Source organism: Giraffa tippelskirchi, chromosome 10 (genome assembly GCF_054371585.1).
Source record: "Giraffa tippelskirchi isolate mGirTip1 chromosome 10, T2T-mGirTip1v1.2.pri, whole genome shotgun sequence".
In the NCBI taxonomy this organism is placed as follows: Eukaryota; Metazoa; Chordata; class Mammalia; order Artiodactyla; family Giraffidae; genus Giraffa; species Giraffa tippelskirchi.
The window spans coordinates 64,177,674-64,198,063 of NC_137284.1; the positions used below are offsets into that span (position 1 = coordinate 64,177,674).

Consider the following 20,390-nt stretch of genomic DNA (forward strand, 5'->3'; position numbering starts at 1 on the left):
TGAAAACTAAAATATTATATTGCAGCATCAATAACTTTGTGCCCCAATGACTTTTGGAGCTCAGAATAGGTTAGATTTCCTTCTTTCCTTACAAACTTTCTTCAACAGAACAAGTTAGTTTTTCCTGATTTAACAAATATGCATTCATATTTTTATTATATGCAAGTTGTTACTTTAGGTTTTCTGAGAGGATCAGGGGTAAATGAGATGTCTTATAAGAGGTCAGGATCCAGTTAGCCAAACATTCACACACAAAGACACACACCCAGAAGTCTAACTCAAGACAAAGTATTGATTTCTATCATAGAGGGATAAAGTGACATGAAAATATGATCCATATTATGGGTTCTGAGGACTAGTTCAAACGCATTTGTGACTTATTACATCTTTAGCCACTGATTCCAAGTGGAATCTTTGGGATCAGAATTGACACTGTCCTTAGGGTCCAAAGGTATTTGTGTGCATCTTTTTATCATCCAGTTCATTTTATAATTCTATTGTGGTCAGGTAGCTCACTTTAAATTGTTGTTTATCTCAGTGGCCCTTTCCCATTACTTATAATCTTGCATTTCTTTCTTTGTGTTTGGGATCTTTAAATATTTCTCTAGCTCATTTTGGTCTCTTTAGACTGACCGTATAGGAATTGCTTAGGTAAGCAGTACAATTTATGTCTCTTTCTACATTAAAAAAATAAAAACAAAACCTTAAAACTGACTTAAGTCTACTACTCTATGCATAAGAAATTTTATAATTTTTCATTTTGATTGCTTTTCTATATCAGATGTGTCAGTAGTGTCCAAAGTCTAGAGAATAGATCTACACAGTATTTTTATAGATCCCCTTTTATTGGTAAATATCAATAATGTGTTTCTGTAAAATCATTCCATTTCCAGTAACATGAGATACTTCAGCTGGACTACTTACACTTCAATATATCTCTTTCTTTTGTGTTTTTAGAATATGTAAGTATGTGTGCCTCTTTAATATATTGGTGCCCATTTCTACCTCTGGTGTCCAAATAAGGTACGCTTACTCTGCCCCAGGGGTGGCGAGATCACTTGACTTTGTGTTTCTGCTACAAACAATCCTTCATTAGGGATCTTGAACCGGGGTTTTCATAAAACACAGAACTTCTTATGGAGTAACTCGGTTGTTTCAGCAAAATTTGATATGCTCATCCCTGGGGAGGTCATAACCAGGGCAGAGAGAGTCTTTGGATCCAGGTGAGCGTGCTCCAATCCTGCCCCTCTTTCATCTGATCCAAGCATCTCTGAAGCTTTAAATCTTACATCAGTTTTGTGAATCTATTTTCATTCTCACCCTCATTCTGGCAATGTAACATGCTTTGGCTGGACTGGTTTATTTCAAGAAGCTGCTTTTGTGTTTTAAAAATAAAAGGATGAGTGTGCATCGCATATGTTGGAGCACTTACAGTTAGTTGGTGTTACTCTCTTAAGTGATTGGGCAGAGAAGGCAGACTGCCAGCCTTGGCAACCTTTTCAGATTCTTTTTTTTGTGCCAATTTGCAATTTGTGACAGTGCCACGATTTTATCAGGAGCATTTTATTGAGCTTCAGAAATGACTACTTTTTGACCTGTCTAGGTAGATGCTTGCCTGAAGTCATAAAACTGATTCTTCTTCAAATATTTTTCCATTTTCCATGGGGATATTTAGGGTAATAATTCAAGAAGCTCAGTGTGGAATAGACATTGTCACATTGCCATTTATCATGGAAGGATTTGGCATAGAGTTTGCTACAGAGATGGAGAAATATAGTGACATAGAAAGTCTGAGTGGACATACCCTATTTTAATTGGTTAGGTAAAAATGGAATTAGTTGACTAAAGTAAAATTTCAATCCCCTAACAATGAGGAACCTGAAGCACTGAAAATTCTGATCCCCAAACACTGTGTTTAAGAAACTACTACAGCCCCAGAGGGTGAGACTGGAGGGGAGAAAGTTGTGGAGGAAGGCTGTGGTGCAAATGGGTTTAAGAATTGAATTCTGACTTCAGAGAAGTAAATAGTTTAGTTTGAAATGCAGGATTGATTCATAGAAACTTAATGAATGAAATTCTGTGTCATGTCTCAGAGTCCCATTGCTGGAATGCAGATAAGTACTAAAGGACTATGGTGTCTGAGAGGAAATGAGGTTCCTGGGTACTGAGATGGTCAGAGAAGATTCCAAGGGTGGTATAAGTTTTCTTTATTCTTGAAGGGTAGATACAAGTTACATGGATGGAAAATGAATCAAGGAAGAACATGACCACAAATTCCAGGAGTATGAATACATGTTTGCTACTGCTACTGCTAAGTCACCTCAGTCGTGTCCGACTCTGTGTGACCCCATAGACGGCAGCCCACCAGGCTCCCTAGTCCATGGGGTTCTCCAGGCAGGAACACTGGAGTGGGTTGCCATTTCCTTCTCCAGTGCATGAAAGTGAAAAGTGAAAGCGAAGTCACTCAGTCGTGTCCGACTCTTAGCTACCCCATGGACTGCAGCCTACCAGGCTCCATCCATGGGATTTTCCAGGCAAGAGTACTGGAGTGGGATGCCATTGCCTTCTCCGTGAATACATGTTTAGAGAATAATGAATAGAAATATATTGTGCAAAAGCTTTACATGTCATAAAATAAGTTGAAAATATGGCTTAGAATAAAAGTAGTGACTTTCCCATCTTTTTTTTAACCTGTTGCATTCTTGATGGAGCAGTCCCTGATTCTTTCCTTGGGATGGTTTTTCTCTCTTGCTTTTATGCATTCATACACATGTAGTTATGTTTGACATGTCTGGAATAAGATATGTCAGCTGATTTGATTTGTGAATTTTAATTCATAACACTTTGAAGGAAAAAATAAAATACCAGGTAATAATATAGCACTTAGAAAAAAGGTCATTTTTGACATTATATAAATATCAGGCAATCCTCTATGAATATATAAATCAATGGATGAGTAGATATATGATAGATAATATGAAATAATTTTATAAAACTGAGGTCATACTGTATATACTTTAAAAATTCTAGTCTTTATTATCTTTAGTGATATACAGTTTCAAAATACAGAGAATTCAAAATGGCATTCTTTTCATTTCCTAGTTATATCTCAAGTGCTGTATTTCTCATAAACTTTAATATATTTATAAAACATTATATATATATATATATATACACACACACACACATTTATGTAGTTGCTTGGGAATCCTTCATGTTTAATTTTCTGAGTTTGCAAATATAATTCTAATTCTTATCCACAATGTTGCATTTATTCAGGGGTGACTTTAAAATTTGTTAAAAATATTTTATTGATTGATATCATTGGGATCAAATAGCAGAAAGATTACTTGAACTAACTCAGAAAAGAGGGAATCTACTGGACCTGTACTAAGATGTCTAATGTAAAGCAAGGAGAGGAAAGCTAGGCCTTGGGACAGGAGGAGAAAAGGAATTGTATTTCTGCTTCTTTTAGCATGTTGGCCTCTACATGTAGAATGTGGCTGCTGAAGGCTGCCAGGCCTGATAACCCGCAGCCCTCCATAGAAGGACCAGCTCTCTTCCTTTAGTTCTAGCTCAAAACCATGTCTGATCAGATTGAGTTGGGTTATATGCCCAATTAATTTTGGATAGCATCACCTAGCACAAGCATGGTGATTGGGGGTCTGTTCCTGTATATCTGGACTAATATAATATAATATATAAACTATATACACTCTCCCCTAATTGGTTTCAAATACATTTATAAAATTACACTTGGCTTAAAGTATAGAGAAACCAGGGAGGGGTAGTTAAAATGCTATTTTAAGATCATAAAAGTTCAGAGCATTCTGGCCCTTCGTTGTTTATAGAAATAACATTTGATAGATATGTAGTTTATTTACATGCATGCTACATCTTTCTTTTTATCCCTTTACATATTAGCATTAAATAGAAATTCATAGGGAAAATATCTAGGCTGTTTGTGTTTGTAATTTAGAATAAAGCAGTGTGTTGTTATCAATGCAGAAAAAAATGATTCAAAAAAGTTGCTGGTGGAATAAAGTTTGCCTGCTTTCACACCTGGATAACTGACCTTTAGAAAAAGAAAATTTAACTTCTGAAATATTTTTCCTCTGCTCTGGGCTGTGGAAAGCAGACTACAGATGAATAGTAAAAAAAGGGGGGCTAATCTTACAGTATAAGATGAGAATAGATGCCTAAAATAGAATCTGGGAATCAGAGAATTAGAGGTGGAGTTGAACTATCTTTGTTTGGCAGGACTGACCATTTCTGTTATATTAAGCCACAGGGTGTGAGGTTTAAGAGCCCAACTTCTGGAAATTATAATTTTGTATGAGGGCAATATTGGTTCCTAAAGTGTAACTATCCACAGGGGGAAAGTACCTGTGTTCACCAGTAGCCAAGAGAAGATAGCTGAGGGCCATGTGGGTGAAATCTTGCTAAAACCAGGAGATGGAGGAAGATTGTTTCTGAGGGAGTATACACCAGACAGAGTACCAAGACCAGCCCATTCTCAGCAAAGGTGAGGCTGGACACTGGACTTTGGGGGCAGGATATGGCAGCATGGGTCACACAAAGAGGACAAGTCAATGAATCAAAAAAGGAAAAAAATCATAATCCGAAAAGAAGTTGGTGAATAAGTGTTAAGTCTTCAACACAAGGTAAAACTGAAGCTGGCTGGTAACTGCTAAAAAATATGTTGGTAGAAAGGACAATGGTATTGGATGGCAGGGTTAGCATTCCAGCTGTGCTGTCCAATAAGTAGCTACCAGCCACGTGTCTATTGAACTTGACTAAAATTAGCCAAAATAAAAATTCAGTTCCTGTTGCCCTAGTCACATCTCAAGTGCCCAAAAGCCAGGGATAGAAGCCGTTATATTGGATGGTACAGGTATAGAGCATTTCCATCATAGCAGAAAGTGCTATTGGGTGGTCCTGAGAGGCCCTGACAGGTGGCAGTAAACCTGAAGGCTTGACCCAACCTTAAGTCTGCAGTTTTCGTGGTTGGAGACTATGTTGGAAAAAAGCCTGGATCATAACACTAAAATGACATTTCGGGGCAGCTGAGGTTTTGTATCTAGCATCACTAGAGAGACAATTATTGCAGTGGGTTTAGATATGTAACTTTGCATCCAGAATCCTCCAGTTCTTCCCTCCAAAAAGTCAACACCCCTCTGTAGGCCAGCAGGCAAGGACTTGTATTAGTATCACTAGCCAAATGCTAGTTCAAGTCCCTCTGCTTCCAGTCAAGGCTGCACCTAAGCCTTATAAGACAGCAGATCAGCCAAACTATTTTTAGATGCTGCCTCACCTCCCAGTGGAAATTCTTCCTAAAGCTGGCACTTAGTGGCAAGATCAGAACCTTCACCATTGTCAAGTAGACATCTCTTTTCATATACATTCAGTTCCTATCCTGTTCCAAGAAAACAGTAGTTTAACATCCTGAGACTAAAGTCATATATTTTCTTGTAAAAACTTAATGTGTTCTTGGGGGGAGATAAAAGATGTTAAAAACATTTTACCTTTTGGAAACATTAATTCTTAATTCTTTGACTAGGTGTAGTCATTTTAGCTTAGATCTTCCTTGCCCTCATCAATGATTTTCCTAGGGATGTAGACCTCTTTTCATAGTAATTGACTCTGATTTTATTGAATTGGTGAGCACTGTGGATTTATATACTTATTTTACTTTTTGCCAGATGTTGCTCTTTTTTAAAAAAGTGTTGAAAAAGAATTTCAAGGCCACTCATAAAGCTCATTCTCTCACTGCCTGAATTGTTCCTATTTTTAAATCAGCTTTTCTTTTTTTTTTTTAAATTGCAACAGCTTTCTGAGGCTATTAGGCTACTATTCAATTAGGTATTGCTCCTGTACACAATGGCACCCCCAGAGCTTTAAAGTGCTCATGCTGCTTCAGAAATGTTTAATTTGCTGCCAGGGAATCGCTTAGTTCAGAATAGCATGAGGGAAGCAAAGAGGGAAAAAAAGAAACAGGACAGTATTTCTCATAGTAAGGTACTAAGGAAAGATAATAAGGACAATGAAAGATAAAGGCAGGTACAGACTGTCACCATGAGATAAAAACTGTGATTTATCTTCCTGTGTTTTATCTTAAATGACCTTCTCAAGAATGACTAGAGGTTAGTATCATTATTCCCATTTTTCTGTTGAGAAAACTGAGCCTTGAAGAGGTAATTTACTCAGTTACACAGGTAGTAAATGGTGAATTTAGGATTTGTACTCAAACTGTTTGATTCTAGAAACCATGTTTTTAACCATCACTTTTCCTTAGTAGACTGAAATGGCCAAGATGGTACTAAACACATTCTGTAGTTTTCCCAAATGTGTCTTTTCTCAAGTTGGACTGAAAGCATACTGTTCCTCCTAATTGCCTTTTGAAGTTTTAATAATGCTTTAAGATCCAGATTAAATCTCATATTCTCCAAGAACACTTTCTGTATCTCGCCAGTCAAAATTAGCATTCTTCTCCTCCCTTAACCCTGTAACATTTTGTGCTTCCATTATTGTAATTTTCAAAGTCTGCCTTGTATCAGAATTTTGTGTTTGTCCTGTGAGCTTCTGGAGTCAGCACTTTAGCTTGTAAAAGTTGTCTTTCTCTGGTGTCTAGAATTGTGTCTTGAATATAGCAGGTACTGAAAATAGTTTTGTTGATTTCGAAAGTTCGCTAACAACTAACAAACATTGTATTTTTCTGATTCTGGATTGAAAGAAAAAATAAAAGGGCTGCTTTTTTTCTTTTTTCTCATAGTACCTTCTGTTGCATTTCATTATGTTTGAGGACAAGTTATCTTTTAAAGGTGACTTCCAGGGTTACACACATTTATTCATCAGGTAGTAATTGTCACCTTTCAGTCTTCTAGGAGCCAGGCATATAATGACCACAGAGACAGATCGTATCACTTTTTTCTTGGAGTTCAGAATCTAGTGGATGAGACAGATAATCATAAGCAGTTTGCTCCCTAAATATATAACTATAAATTAGCTATGAAGGAAATAAAGGTAATGTTGGGATAGAGTGATGGAGGGAGTGATATTTGAGGGAAGACTTGATGGTGGGAAAGAGAGAGCCTGGGATGAGTAGAGGGAAGAGTGTCCTTAGCAGATGGAACCATCATGTATGAGAGTCCTGAAGTGGAAAAGAGCTTGAAGAATGGAGTCTCCATTCGCTCAAATGTTATGGAGTAGAAAATAAAGCAGTGATTCCTCCGGCAGTCAGTTCTCTGCCATGCATGCATGACAGGCCCTATCTGTGTCTGCATGGTTATAGGTTAGACCATGTCAAAATTTCCATTTTATGAAAGAATCTTAATGGCCAATTACTTAATGAGTTAGTCATGTCTTTTGTAGCCTTGTTTACCTTTGCTTATCAACTAATGAGTTAGTGATCAAACTATGCAGTACTTTGTGCATTCTGGCTTTTAAAAGTATTTTATTATGTATTATATCAAATCAGTCACTGTATGAGTGGGAATTAAGCCTTTATGTAGTTTCTGTATGTGTAGTATTTCTTCAAATAAGTCTCTTATAAACAGAAAAAGAGTTGTTTTTTGAAATTGTACATTTGGTTCAAATTATAGCTTCTTACAAAAGAATCATAATATTTACTATTTGTTGAGTGCTTATATGCTAGGTTTTGTGTTAACCATTTCATTCATGTTATTTCTCTTAATTCTCTACAACAAATGTCTTGGCAAATTTTTGTATAAAGGGCCTGGTAGAAAATATTATAGACTTTGTAGGACACATGACCTCTGTTGCATATTAAACTTTGCTATTTTAACACAAAAGCCTCTCTACACAATATGTAAATAAATAAGTCTGGCTGTGTTCTGATAAAACTTTATTTCTGGACACTGAAATTTGAATTTTATATATTTAAAAATATTATCAAATATTCTTTAAAAAAACTTATTTAACCATTTAAAACTGTGAAAACTATTCTTAGCTCACAGCTCATGTAAAAACAGGCTCTGGGCAGGATTTGGTCCATGGGCTGTAACTTGCCTATCCATGTCCTCCTAATTGTTCCCATTTAATTGACAAGGAAGCTGAGATCAGTGAGAAGTAATTTATAACCAGAAATGAGTCTCAGGTCTGATAGATTATAAATTCCATGTTTTTAATCCAAATGCCTCATAGCATTTACAGTTCTGTTGGGTTCGTGGAATGATTTCCTAATTGTTCCTGGTGTGTAAATCCTGTTCGCCAACCAGATTGCCTGTTTTTCAGAGGAAGACATTCTTTCTTCTGTTTGTCTTATTTCCCTCTATAGCAATGATGGGCTTGTTGTAGCAGGTATTCAAAAATGGCTTAACAGTCCTTCAAATGGTTTATTTGAAAGCAATTCAGAACTGTGGGATTTGGGGGAATACAGAGCAATCATATTTCTATTGCCCACATAATTTAGTCCTCTAAACTGCTGCCCTGAAGACTAATTAGAAAAATGATTAAAATTCTAGGTGCAACTCTTATGTCACATTTGTAGAATTAGCGTCATTTTATTCGTTTTCACATGCAAATCTTGTAAAACACAAAAAAGTTGATTTCTCTTCCTTTGTGGAATAAATTGCCCTTTAGTCCCCTAAACCATGGGGGATTTCTTTAATTTCTTGTTTTGAAATTGTGCCTGTGGAGTCAATTAAAGGTGAATGTAGGAGCTTTTAGAACCTAAAAAATGAGTAAATAAATGGAAAATGCTTGAAATGATTTGTAATCGTTAAATAATAGGTAGGTAGACAGTCTGCCTTGCTGTCTCTGTCTCTCCATCTCTCTCCCTAGTTATCTTAAAATTAAAATTCAGATGTGACAAAATTGTCACAAAGATGTATTAACATTTAGGATATAACTGATTGTTTTATCGATGAGAACTGACTTCTTTTTTTCATTTTACTCGTTATTGAGTTACAAATTGAGATATTAGCTTTGTTATGTAAGGCACTGGTTATGCAGACATTTTCTATAAATCAAAAGACCTAAAATACATAGTACTGAGTATTTGGTAGAAAATATATTTAAAGCAGATATACAATATATCACATGCCAGAATATATTTTGTTGTTGTTCAGTCTCTCAGTCGTGCCCAACTCTTTGTGACTCCATGGACTGCAGCAGACTGAGCTTCCCCTGTCCTTCACTATCTCCAGGAGTTTGCTCAAACTCATGTCCACTGAGTTGATGATGCCATCCAGCCATATCATCCTCTGTCACCTCCTTCTCCTCTTGTTCTCAATCTTTCCAATCAGGGTCTTTTCCAATGAGTTGGCTCTTATTGGAGCTTCAGCTTCAGCATCAGTCCTTCCAATGAATATTCAGGGTTGATTTCCTTTAGAGATTGACTGGTTTGATTTCCTTGCTGTCCAAAGGACTCTCAAGAGTATTTTCCACCACCACAGTTTGAAAGCACCAGTTCTTTGGTGCTCAGCCTTCTTTATAGTCCAACTCTCACATCCATACGTGACTACTGGAAAAACTACAGCTTTGACTATACAGACCTTTGTTGGCAAAATGATGTCTCTGCTATTTAATACACTGTTTAGGTTTGTCATAGCTATCTTTTACAAACATTTCAGCTTATGATAAAATTTTAAGTTGTCAACTTAAAAAATGTGTGAGTAGATACAGTGTTTCAAAATTCTTTTGGAGGGTATGACGGAAACAAATTTGGAAATCCACTAGTTCAGGGAATTTCTTTGATTTTATTTATTTTTTTTATTAATTTATTAATTTTAGTTGAGGGCTAATTACTTTACAATATTGTAGTGGCTTTTGCCATACATTGACATGAATCAGCCATGGGTTTACATGTGTTCCCCATCCTGAACCCCCCTCCCAGGGAATTTCTTTTAAAAGGGTTCTTCTGACACTGGAATTCTTCAAGATCTCTAATGACTATCTCCCTTTAGAGGCATATGTTTTACCAGACTACCCTCTCCACCTCCACATTTGCTTGAATGGTAAATTTCAGTGTGTGTGCTCAATCATGTCCGACTCTTTGCAATCCCGTGGACTGTAGCAAGCCACACACCTCCATGGAAGTTCCCAGGCAAGAATAATGGAGCAGGTTGTCATTTCCTTCTCCAGAGGATCTTCCCAACCCAGGGATCAAAACCACGACTCCGGTGTCTCCTGCATTGAATCAGCAGATTCTTGACCACTGAACCACCAGGGAAGCCCAAATGTAAGCATAAGAAGATAAAAATGAAATGATGCACACACAGGCTACAGTGGTTTTGAAATAAGTCTCTTGATCTTTCTGGTATTTGCAGAAAGAGGAAGTATTTTTTGATGTTTGTTCTGGATAGAAATATGAAAGGTCTGTTTTGAAGTTTCCTATATTTGAGACCTGCAGGAGTATGTTATTGTTGAAAATGGTAAACAGCTGGAGAAGATAACTGCCTTGAACAGCTGGATAAGGGAGTTAACAGCACTCTGCTTAGAAATCTGGAAACAAAGAAAGTATATTTTCTTAACTACAGTTACTTTAGCCCTATAGATACACAGTCTATATGCCTATAAAACAGCCATTCAAGTTTGAAAAATGTGTTCCTCTTTGCTCGTTTGTGGGACAGGGCCTTGAAAAAAATAAAGTGAGTAGATTTTGACCTCAACAGCCGATTTCCACAAAGTGATAACAAGGACTGAAGGGAAGAGAAATGAAGTTGGTTTGGCCTCAGTGAGTCTTCTCAAGTGAAAGTTGGTGGCAAGTTATACTTCTTTGGAAGTCGACTTAACTTTCCTGTGGTTTGGTGAAGGAATAGTGTACTTAATAGAGTGCTGGTGTCCCCAAAGAATCAATGCTGCTTCCAACTGCCACTTCAGATTTAAACAAATTATTGTCTTTGGAGGAACAACCTTTTCACAAAGTTTTCGGGGGGAATAAAATTCCTGAATTTGCTGCAGGCTGAGTGTGTATTTCCATTAATTATCAAGACAGGAAGCAAAGAAGCCAAAAGATGAGCTAGCCTAGGTAATACTTGAGAGTTCAAGAACCTGACTGAAAGGTACCTAGGTTAACAAAAACAAACTTTTAACTTAGACATCGTTAAGTAGAATTTCAAGGTCACTTCACTGGATTATTTGGCCTCAATTTTTTATTTGCAACATCATCACAATCTTCTTCAGTTCAGTTCAGTCGCTCAGTCATGTCCAACTCTCTGCGATCCCATGGACTGCAGCACTCCAGGCCTCTCTGTCCATCACCAACTCCTGGAGTTTACTGAAACTCATGTCCATTGAGTCAGTGATGCCATCCAACCATCTCATCCTCTGTCGTCCCCTTCTCCTCCCACCTTCAATCTTTTGCAGCATCAGGGTCTTTTCAAATGAGTCAGCCTGTCGTATCAGGTGGCCAAAGTATTGGAGCTTCAGCTTCAGCATCAGTCCTTCCAATGAACGTCCAGGACTGATCTCCTTTAGTATAGACTGATTGGATCTGCTTGCAGTCCAAGGGACTGTCAAGAGTCTTCTCCAACACCACAGGTCAAAAGCATCAATTCTTCAGCACTCAGCTTTCTTTATAGTCCAACTTTCACATCCATACATGACTACTGGAAAAACGATAGCCTTGACTAGACTGACCTTTGTTGGCAAAGTAATGTCTCTGCTTTTTAATATGCGCTCTAGGTTGGTCATAAATTTTCTTCCAAGGAGTAAGCGTCTTTTAATTTCATGGCTAAAGTCACCATCTGCAGTGATTTTGGAGCCCCCCAAAATAAAGTTTGTCACTGTTTCCGCTGTTTCCCCATCTGCCATGAAGTGATGGGACCAGATGCCATGATCTTAGTTTTCTGAACGTTGAGCTTTAAGCTAACTTTTTCACTCTCCTCTTTCACTTTCATCAAGAGGCTCTTTAGTTCTTCCTCGCTTTCTGCCATTAGGGTGCCACAATCTTCTTGGAAGCACACATATCGGTAATAGTAGTAAGTTTTCTTGTGGTATAAAAAGGAACCTTTGATTTTAAGAATTTAGGATTATCTCATTTTAAGAAACCCCCATATAAGAAAATATGAAATAAAGGCAAATATGAATTTAAAGAATGCATGAAGTATCTTTTAGTACATTTAAAATGTGATTGGATTTACAAATAAAACAATTTATTTTTTAACTTGAGAAAAAAGTGGATGTTAAAGTCATGTTTACCACAAGTTAAAATGCTGAAAAATATAGCCATTTGGAAATATTTGGTGGCTCAGATGGTAAAAGCATCTGCCTACAATATGGGAGACCTGGGTTCGATCCCTGGGTCAGGAAGACCCCCTTGAGAAGGAAATGGCAACCCACTCCAGTACTCTTGCCTGGAAAATCCCATTGATGGAGGAGCCTGGTAGGCTACAGTCCATGGGGTCGCGAAGAGTTGGACATGACTGAGCGACTTCACTTTCCTTTCTGGTGTATATGCTGCTAAGTCGCTTCAGTCATGTCCGACTCTGTGCAACCCCATAGACGGCAGCCCACCAGGCTCTGCCATCCCTGGGATACTCAAGGCAAGAATACTGGAGTGGGTTGCCATTTCCTTCTCCAGTGCATGAAAGGGAAAAGTGAAAGTGAAGTCGCTCAGTCGTGTCCGACTCTTAGCGACCCCATGGACTGTAGCCTACCAGGCTCCTCCATCCATGGGATTTTCCAGGCAAGAGTACTGGAGTGGGGTGCCATTGCCTTCTCCGTCTGGTATATATATCTGGTGTATATAGAGATTTCTTAATTTAATCTATATTGAGGAAAGCTATAAACACTGTGATTATAACTTGGTAATTGGTTATAAGATATTGACTTAATCTGCTGGTATTTGTTAGGTAAATGTTTTAGTAAAATTTGGTTTCTAATGCTGAAACTTTCCACAATTTGCAATAGTGGAAACAGTGACAGATTTTATTTTCTTGGGCTGCAAAATCACTGCAGATGTTGACTTTAGCCATGAAATTAAAAGACACCTGCGGCTTGGAAGAAAATCTATGACCAGTGTAGACAATGTATTAAAAAGTAGAGACATTACTTTGCCACCAAAGTTCCATCTAGTCAAAGCTATGGTTTTTCCAGTAGTCATGTATGGATATGAGAATTGGACCATAAAGAAAGCTGAGTGCTGAAGAACTGATTCTTTTGAACTGTGGTGTTAAAGAATCTTGAGAGTCCCTTGGACTGCAAGGAGATCAAACCAATCCATCTTAAAGGAAGTCAACCCTGAATATTCATTGGAAGGACTGATGCTGAAGCTGAGCCTTGGCATGCTGCAGTCCATGGGATCACAAAGATTCAGACATGACTGAGTGACTGAACAACAAATGACTCACTTCTATAGATTCTAGAGTGTATTTAGTTGAGCTTAATTTTTTTGTTGTTTATGGTTTTTTTGGGGGGGGCAGGGTGCTTATTTTTCTTTTGAATTTTAAAATTAATGTTCTAATGAAAAGAGCATTGAACAAAGACTACCCTGCTCCACCGTTTTTAATGGGTCATGTACCCATTTGTGGCTCAAATTTACAATGTGTTGTTTATTTTTAAAAGGTTTTTATGAGGCCAGATAAGTAATAGATTCAATTACTTTAAGTTATCAGATAAATTGATTTATAAATTAATGTTATACTGAGACTCAAATAACAATAAGCTGTGGGAAGTTCTGAAAGAGATGGGAATACCAGACCACCTGACCTGCCTCTTGAGAAATCTGTATGCAGGTCAGGAAGCAACAGTTAGAACTGGACATGGAACAACAGACTGGTTCCAAATCAGGAATGGAGTTGTATGTTGTTACCCTGCTTATTTAACTTATATGCAGAGTACATCATGCAAAATGCTGGGCTGGAAGAAGCACAAGCTGGAATCAAGATTGCTGGGAGAAATATGAATAACCTCAGATATGCAGATGACACCACCCTTATGGCAGAAAGTGAAGAAGAACTAAAGAGCCTCTTGGTGAAAGTGAAAGAGGAGAGTGAAAAAGTTGGCTTAAAGCTCAACATTCAGAAAACTAAGATCATGGCATCTGGTCCCATCACTTCATGGGAAATAGAGGGGGAAACAGTGCAAACAGTAGCTGACTTTATTTTTTTGGCTCCAAAATCACTGCAGATGGTGACTTTAGCCATGAAATTAAGGGACACTTGCTCCTTGGAAGAAAAGTTGTAACCAACCTAGAGCACATATTAAAAAGCAGAGACATTACTTTGCCAGCAAAGGTCCGTCTAGTCAAGGCTATGGTTTTTCCAGTAGTCATGTATATATGTGAGAGTTGGACTATAAAGAAAGCTGAGTGTTGAAGAATTGATGCTTTTGACCTGTGGTGTTGGAGAAGACTGTTGAGAGTCCCTTGGACTGTCAGGAGATCCAATCAGTCCATCCTAAAGGAGATCAGTCCTGGATGTTCATTGGAAGGACTGATGCTGAAGCTGAAGCTCCAATACTTTGGCCACCTGATGTGATGAGCTGACTCATTTGAAGAGACCCTGATGCTACAAAAGATTGAAAGCAGGTAGAGAAGGGGATGACAGAGTATGAGCTAGTTCGATGGTATCACCAACTCAATGAACATGAGTTTCAATGGACTCCGGGAGTTGGTGATGGACGGGGAAGCCTAGTGTGCTGCAGTCCATTGGGTTGCAAAGAGTCAGACACAACTGAGCGACTGAACTGAACTGAACTGAACTGAAGACTCAAAACTTAAAAATCTTAGTCTATAAGTTTGACATGTCTATAGTGTGCATATCACAGGAAAGACAAATGGTATGTATGTATATTCACTTGCAAATTACATAGATTTTCTGGGGATCTTGTATTATTCCTTTGATATAATGATATAAAGTTAAGTAAGGTTAAGGACTAGTAAAATTGTGTTTTTTTCAATGTGAGCAGTAAAGTTGAGATTAGGAAGTTATTTCCTGAAGAATAAGTAAGTAAGCTCATTAGCTCTTTCTAACTTACCTGGGGGAAGTTCTGTTCAGGCCAAGAAAGACTGCATTGGGACCAAAATAAGACCCTAGAAAGGATGAATGTGCTTGAGAATCAGAATTTTAAAAGAATAGCAATACTGTAAGGAGTTAATGAAGACATGTAGCTATTAGGGCTCTTGAAAGAATGTTTCCTGCTTAAATGGCTCACAAAATCTAGTAGCCACCACTGCCAGAGTGTTTCTGTTAGAATGAACTTTACAATCTCTCCTCAAGTCAGTTTACACAGTCCAGTTCAACTATCATGTCTGGGTCTTTACCATGTGTCTACTAGAACTGCAATATGAACGCCATTGACTTTTCATTCTGATCAATAACATTCATTAAGCATTGCCTATGCTGTATAGAAATTAGATTTTCTAACCTTCACAACATCTCTCTAAGGTATATATTGTCCTGATCCTCATTTTACAATTGAAGACATTGAGTCACAAGAGAGGTCGGGTAAAGAGTGGTGCCAGGATTTGAAATCAGGGAGCTCCAGAGCCCCTGTTTCTCATCACTGCTTCACTTCAGGAGAAGCACTTGAAAAGCTCACCATTTTGTAGAGGCGAACAGGAAGCATGTGCTCATAATATGGTAGGATAAATGCAATCAAAGAACTGTGCACAAGATGCAGGAATACTACTAGAAAAGAACTGCTAATATTGCTTATGGGGGTGTTTTTGTGGAAGGAATTTACAGAGCCAGTGACACCAAAGCAAAGTATTGAGGCTAAAAAGAAGCTTTCCAAGTGGGTCAAGTAGAGTTGATCATTCATAGCTGAGGAAAGAGTGTATGCAAGTGCAGGAGGCCTGGCATGACAAGATGAAGTCAACTACAAGTAGTTCAGCAGTGGTAAATGTTAAGTGGGGTTAGAGGATGTGGAGAGACCAGGAGGTAAGAATAAAGAAATTGACATCAAACAGCAGGGGTAGGTCTTTTTAGCTGGAGTAAGGGGCTTCAGGGCTTCCCTGGTAGCTCAGCTGATAAGGCATCCACTTGCAATGCAGGATACCCTGGTTTGATTCCTGAATCGGAAGATCCCCTGGAGAAGTGGTAAGTTACCCACTCCAGTATTCTTGGGCTTCCCTAGTGGCTCAGATGGTAAAGAATCCACCTGCAATGAGGGAGACCTGGTGTTTGATCCATGGGTTCAGAAAATCCCCTGGAGGAGGGCATGGCAACCCACTCCAGTATTCTTGCCTTCAGAATCCCCATGGACAGAGGAGCCTGGACAGTCCGTGGGGTCACAGAGAGTTGGACATGACTGAGCAACTAAGCACAGCACACGGCGCTTCAGCCATTAAAGGGTCAGATTTGTTAGTTAGCTAAATTGCTTAGGTGGGCACATTTGTGGTGGGCAGATGGGGTGGGTGAGAGACCAGTTAGGGGGACAAGGTAGGAATTTAACCAAGGGAAATACCATCTCTGAGGTGGGCAAGCAGTGGATGGTGGAGCATCTGTGTTAGAGAATACAAAACAAGAGCAGTTTGGGGAAGATGGTGACTAGTTGAGTCACTTTGGTAGTATTTTATATTTCCTTTTTGTCTAGAATTTCCTTTAATACAATATTTTAATGTACAAGTATTCTAAATACAGTCGTCTCCCCTTATCTTTCATTTTGCTTTCTGTGATTTTAGTTACCCATGGCCAACTGCAGTTTAAAAATATTAAATGAAAAATTCAAGAAACAAATAATTTGTAAGTTTTAAATTGTGAACCATTCTGAATAGCATGGTGAAATCTCCAGCCTTCCTGCTTCATCCTGCCTGGGATTTGAATCATAACTTTGCCCAGCCTATCCTACCTGTTAGTCACTTATCAGCCCTTAGGTTATCAGATCAACTGTCTCAGTATGGCATGCTTGTGTTCAAGCACTTCCCAGGTGGCACTAGTGGTAAAGAACCCACCTGCCAATGCAGGAGACCTAAGAGATGGGTTTTTGATCCCTGGGTCAGGACCAGATCCCCTAGAGGAGGCACAGCAACCCACTCCAGTATTCTTGTCTGGAGAATCCCATGCACAGAGGAGACTGGAGGGCTACAGTCATGGGGTCACACAGAGTCAGAGCCGACTGAAGCAACTTAGCAGCAGAGCCTTGTGTTAAGCACCCCTTATTTCAGTTAATAATGGCCCCAAAGCACAAAAGTAGTGATGCTGGTGGCTTGAAAGCACCAAAGAGAAGCTGTACAGTGCTTCCTTTAAGTGAAAAGTTAAAAGTTCTTGTCTTAATAAGGAAAGAAAAGCTTGTGTGCTGAGGTTGCTAAGATCTGCAGTAAAGAATCTTCTGAACTTGTTAAGAAGGAAAAAGAAATTCTTGCTAGTTTTGCTGTTGCACCTCAAATTGCCAGTATTATGGCCACAATGCATGGGAAGTGCTTGGTTAAGATGGAAAAGGTATTGAGTCAGTGTAATAAGATATTTTGAGAACAAAAGAGGGAAATAGCATCTACATAATTTTTATAACGGTGCACTGTTCTATTATTACTTTAATTGTTCTATTTTATTATTAGTTGTTGCTGTTCATCTTTTACTATGCTAATTTATAAATTAAATTTTATCATGTGCTATGCTTAGTCACTCAGTCATAGTATGTATGTATAGGAAAAACATAGTATAGTGTTCAGCACTATCTACAATTTCAGTCATCCACTGGGGATCTGAGAACGTATTCCCTGAGGATAAGAGGGCTACTGCGTTGACTCTGAATGATCTATTTTGTGGGGACAGATACTCATGGGAGCCTGTGTTAAAAACTAAACAGCTTGTCTCTATTTGCACTTCCAGACTTCAGAGTTGTCTAAAGAAGAACCAGAACAGTCTGAGTAAATGCCTATAACTTTGCTCATACAGTCAGATCCAAGATATAAAGCAGAGGACAGGGAGTAGCTCCTAGAACATCTGTATTTGTTCACATGCTTTCCGAGTTGAAAACCACTCCTTCTTTAGCTTCTGTTAATGCTAATTATATCGGAGAAGACAATGGCACCCCACTCCAGTACTCTTGCATGGAAAATCCCATGGATGGAGGAGCCTGGTAGGCTACAGTCTATGGGGTCGCTAAGAGTCGGACACAACTGAGCGACTTCACTTTAACTTTTCTCTTTCATGCACTGGAGAAGGAAATGGCAACCCACTCCAGTATTCTTGCCTGGAGAATCCCAGGGACGGCAGAGCCTGGTGGGCTGCCGTCTATGGCATCGCACAGAGTCGGATACGACTGAAGCGACTTAGCAGCAGCAATGCTGATTATATAGAAAATTGCACACCACTTCACTTTGGTTTGTCCAATTGAAATGCCCTTTTAGGAAACAAGTGGCATTACCATATTGGTCAATTCCCAGATCAATGCGAATCTGAGATTTCTTTTGAGGCAGACAGTGCTCCTATCATTTCAGTGCAGTCAATTAGCAGAGGTGATATGAAAATAGCCAGCTCTGCCACAGAAAGCAAATAGCCTTCAGATGATTATTAAACAGTTTTCCTTCCTTGCTGGAGTTAAAAGCATTAGGATTTGAATCTTGCCCATGCTCACTGTATAGAGCATATGTCATTCTCTCCATCTTTATTGCTATTCATATTGAGGTCAATTATGAGCTGCTGTTTAATGTCACCATGAAATTGTTCAATTATTTTCTCTCAGTGTCTAAGCAGCTATCCTCAAAGGGATTTAAGAGGAGTGGTATTAATACTGAGGAATTCTTAGGAAGCCAGTAGCCCTAGATGGCTCTCCTTTTGTGTCTCACCTCTTCTCAATTATGAGATCCAAAATGCCTGATAAGTTGTTAATGAATAGCTTAGTAGTCAATCTCCTCTTCGGTTAATATTGGGGAAAACAAACAGAGTTCCTTTCCTTGGTGGTGAAGTCATAATTAAAAGAGAGAAGCTGCTGTGTTTTCCACTTACCCCCACCTCCCTTCATACTAGACACTTCTAGAGCCTCAGGGACTTGTGTTTATTCCTAACTAAAAAGCTTTCTTTTTCCATTTGAATGTTGAAGTGAAAGGAGGGGAGAGGTAAAAACTTTTTCTTTTTCTCAGTGAATCACAAGTATCTTTGTACAATGCCAGTTGTTTTTTCAGTTTACAAGTAAAATGGCCTTGGATCTCTGTTCTTATTGTCATGATTTGCAGGGAGATGCACAGAGAAACGTTTCGACAAAGAAACGAATGTCAGTGCTTAACAAGAAATATGTTCTAGTTACTCCTTTTTCTCTCTATAGCTTGGTTTGGGTCTTCTGAAGTTAGCCCAGTTGCTCCTCAGCATTTCATGTTTGCTCTTAGCTCTGTAATTTGGTTATCTCTATAGTAATGCAAAACCAACAAAGTGTTTCTTTGAGGCATTTTCAGTTTATTTAATCATCCGAACTATTATGTGCAAGGTACTGTACTAGATGTTCTCTGGTGAAGGGAAATAACTGGAAGGATCAGCCAAGGACCCACTTTCAAGGGGGTTGCGGCGTAACAGAGGCAGTGCGCATGGAAGGGCTGATTCTGATCCTGGGCGGAATGAACTAAATGTCCTAAGAGGATATTGGATTGCATCCCGCAGGCCTTAAAGGGCCTGTACTTGCCCAGCTTCAAGATCAAAGAAAGAGCCTGGGGTCCGCAACAGAAAACAGTGGTTTAAAAGGGGAGCTTACATTTCTGCAGCAAGGGCCTGGGGCTACACTGCACCATCAGCAACAGACAGTAGGCAGGACTGGGTAGCAGTCTTTTTTCCATGCAGTGGTGGGAGAGAGGCCACTGGTTATGGGGGAAGGTGGATGTCAGGTTGGCTCAAGGCTTACCAGCGAAACCAGCAGCGGGCACCACCGCTTGGATAAGCTTACAGGGGGAGACGTTCTGATCTATACTCCTAAGCTGAGGCGAGGATAGGTATGTAGGAAGATAAGTCTTGTGTGTGGGTGTAGGTGAAGCAGACGCCAGTAGAGCAGGGGATGTACAGAGAGCAGAAGAACTGCCACCCTGAGAGACCTGAACATACAGAGGAGCAAACAGGAGCCACGGGAGAGCAAAGGAAGAGCTCTCAAATACATGGCTTCATGGGAGAAGGAACCTCTGAGCTGAACCTTGAGAGTAAGAAGACATTTTACAGGCACATGGGGTTGAGCACTCAGGCTGAGGGAATGCCATAACGGTCACGGATGTTGTTACACTCTACGAGCACACTTTCTTAACCAGCCCCTGCCACCGCTTTTGTCCTGGCCTTCAGGATTCTCCTCTTTCCTATTGTTGTACCCCCTCTTCCAGTCTCATTCATATTTATCTCATTATCAATATTGCTAGCATAGTAAGCTTTATGACTCACTAGTTTCATCTTGCCTCCTATGCTTGATAAGTACAGTAGTGTCCCATTGCTCCCTCGAATAAAACCTGAGCTTCCCGTCTTAGTATATGATCCTATGGTGGTCTGATAGTACCTCTGTCTGCCTTTCCATGT

At 39.1% G+C, this 20,390-nt stretch overlaps 1 protein-coding gene across 3 annotated transcripts in view; it reads left to right on the plus strand.

Annotated features, from left to right (window-relative positions):
- NXPH1 (neurexophilin 1) overlaps positions 1–20,390 on the plus strand; it is a 469,360-nt gene that overhangs the window by 282,248 nt on the left and 166,722 nt on the right. The window lies entirely within an intron of this gene.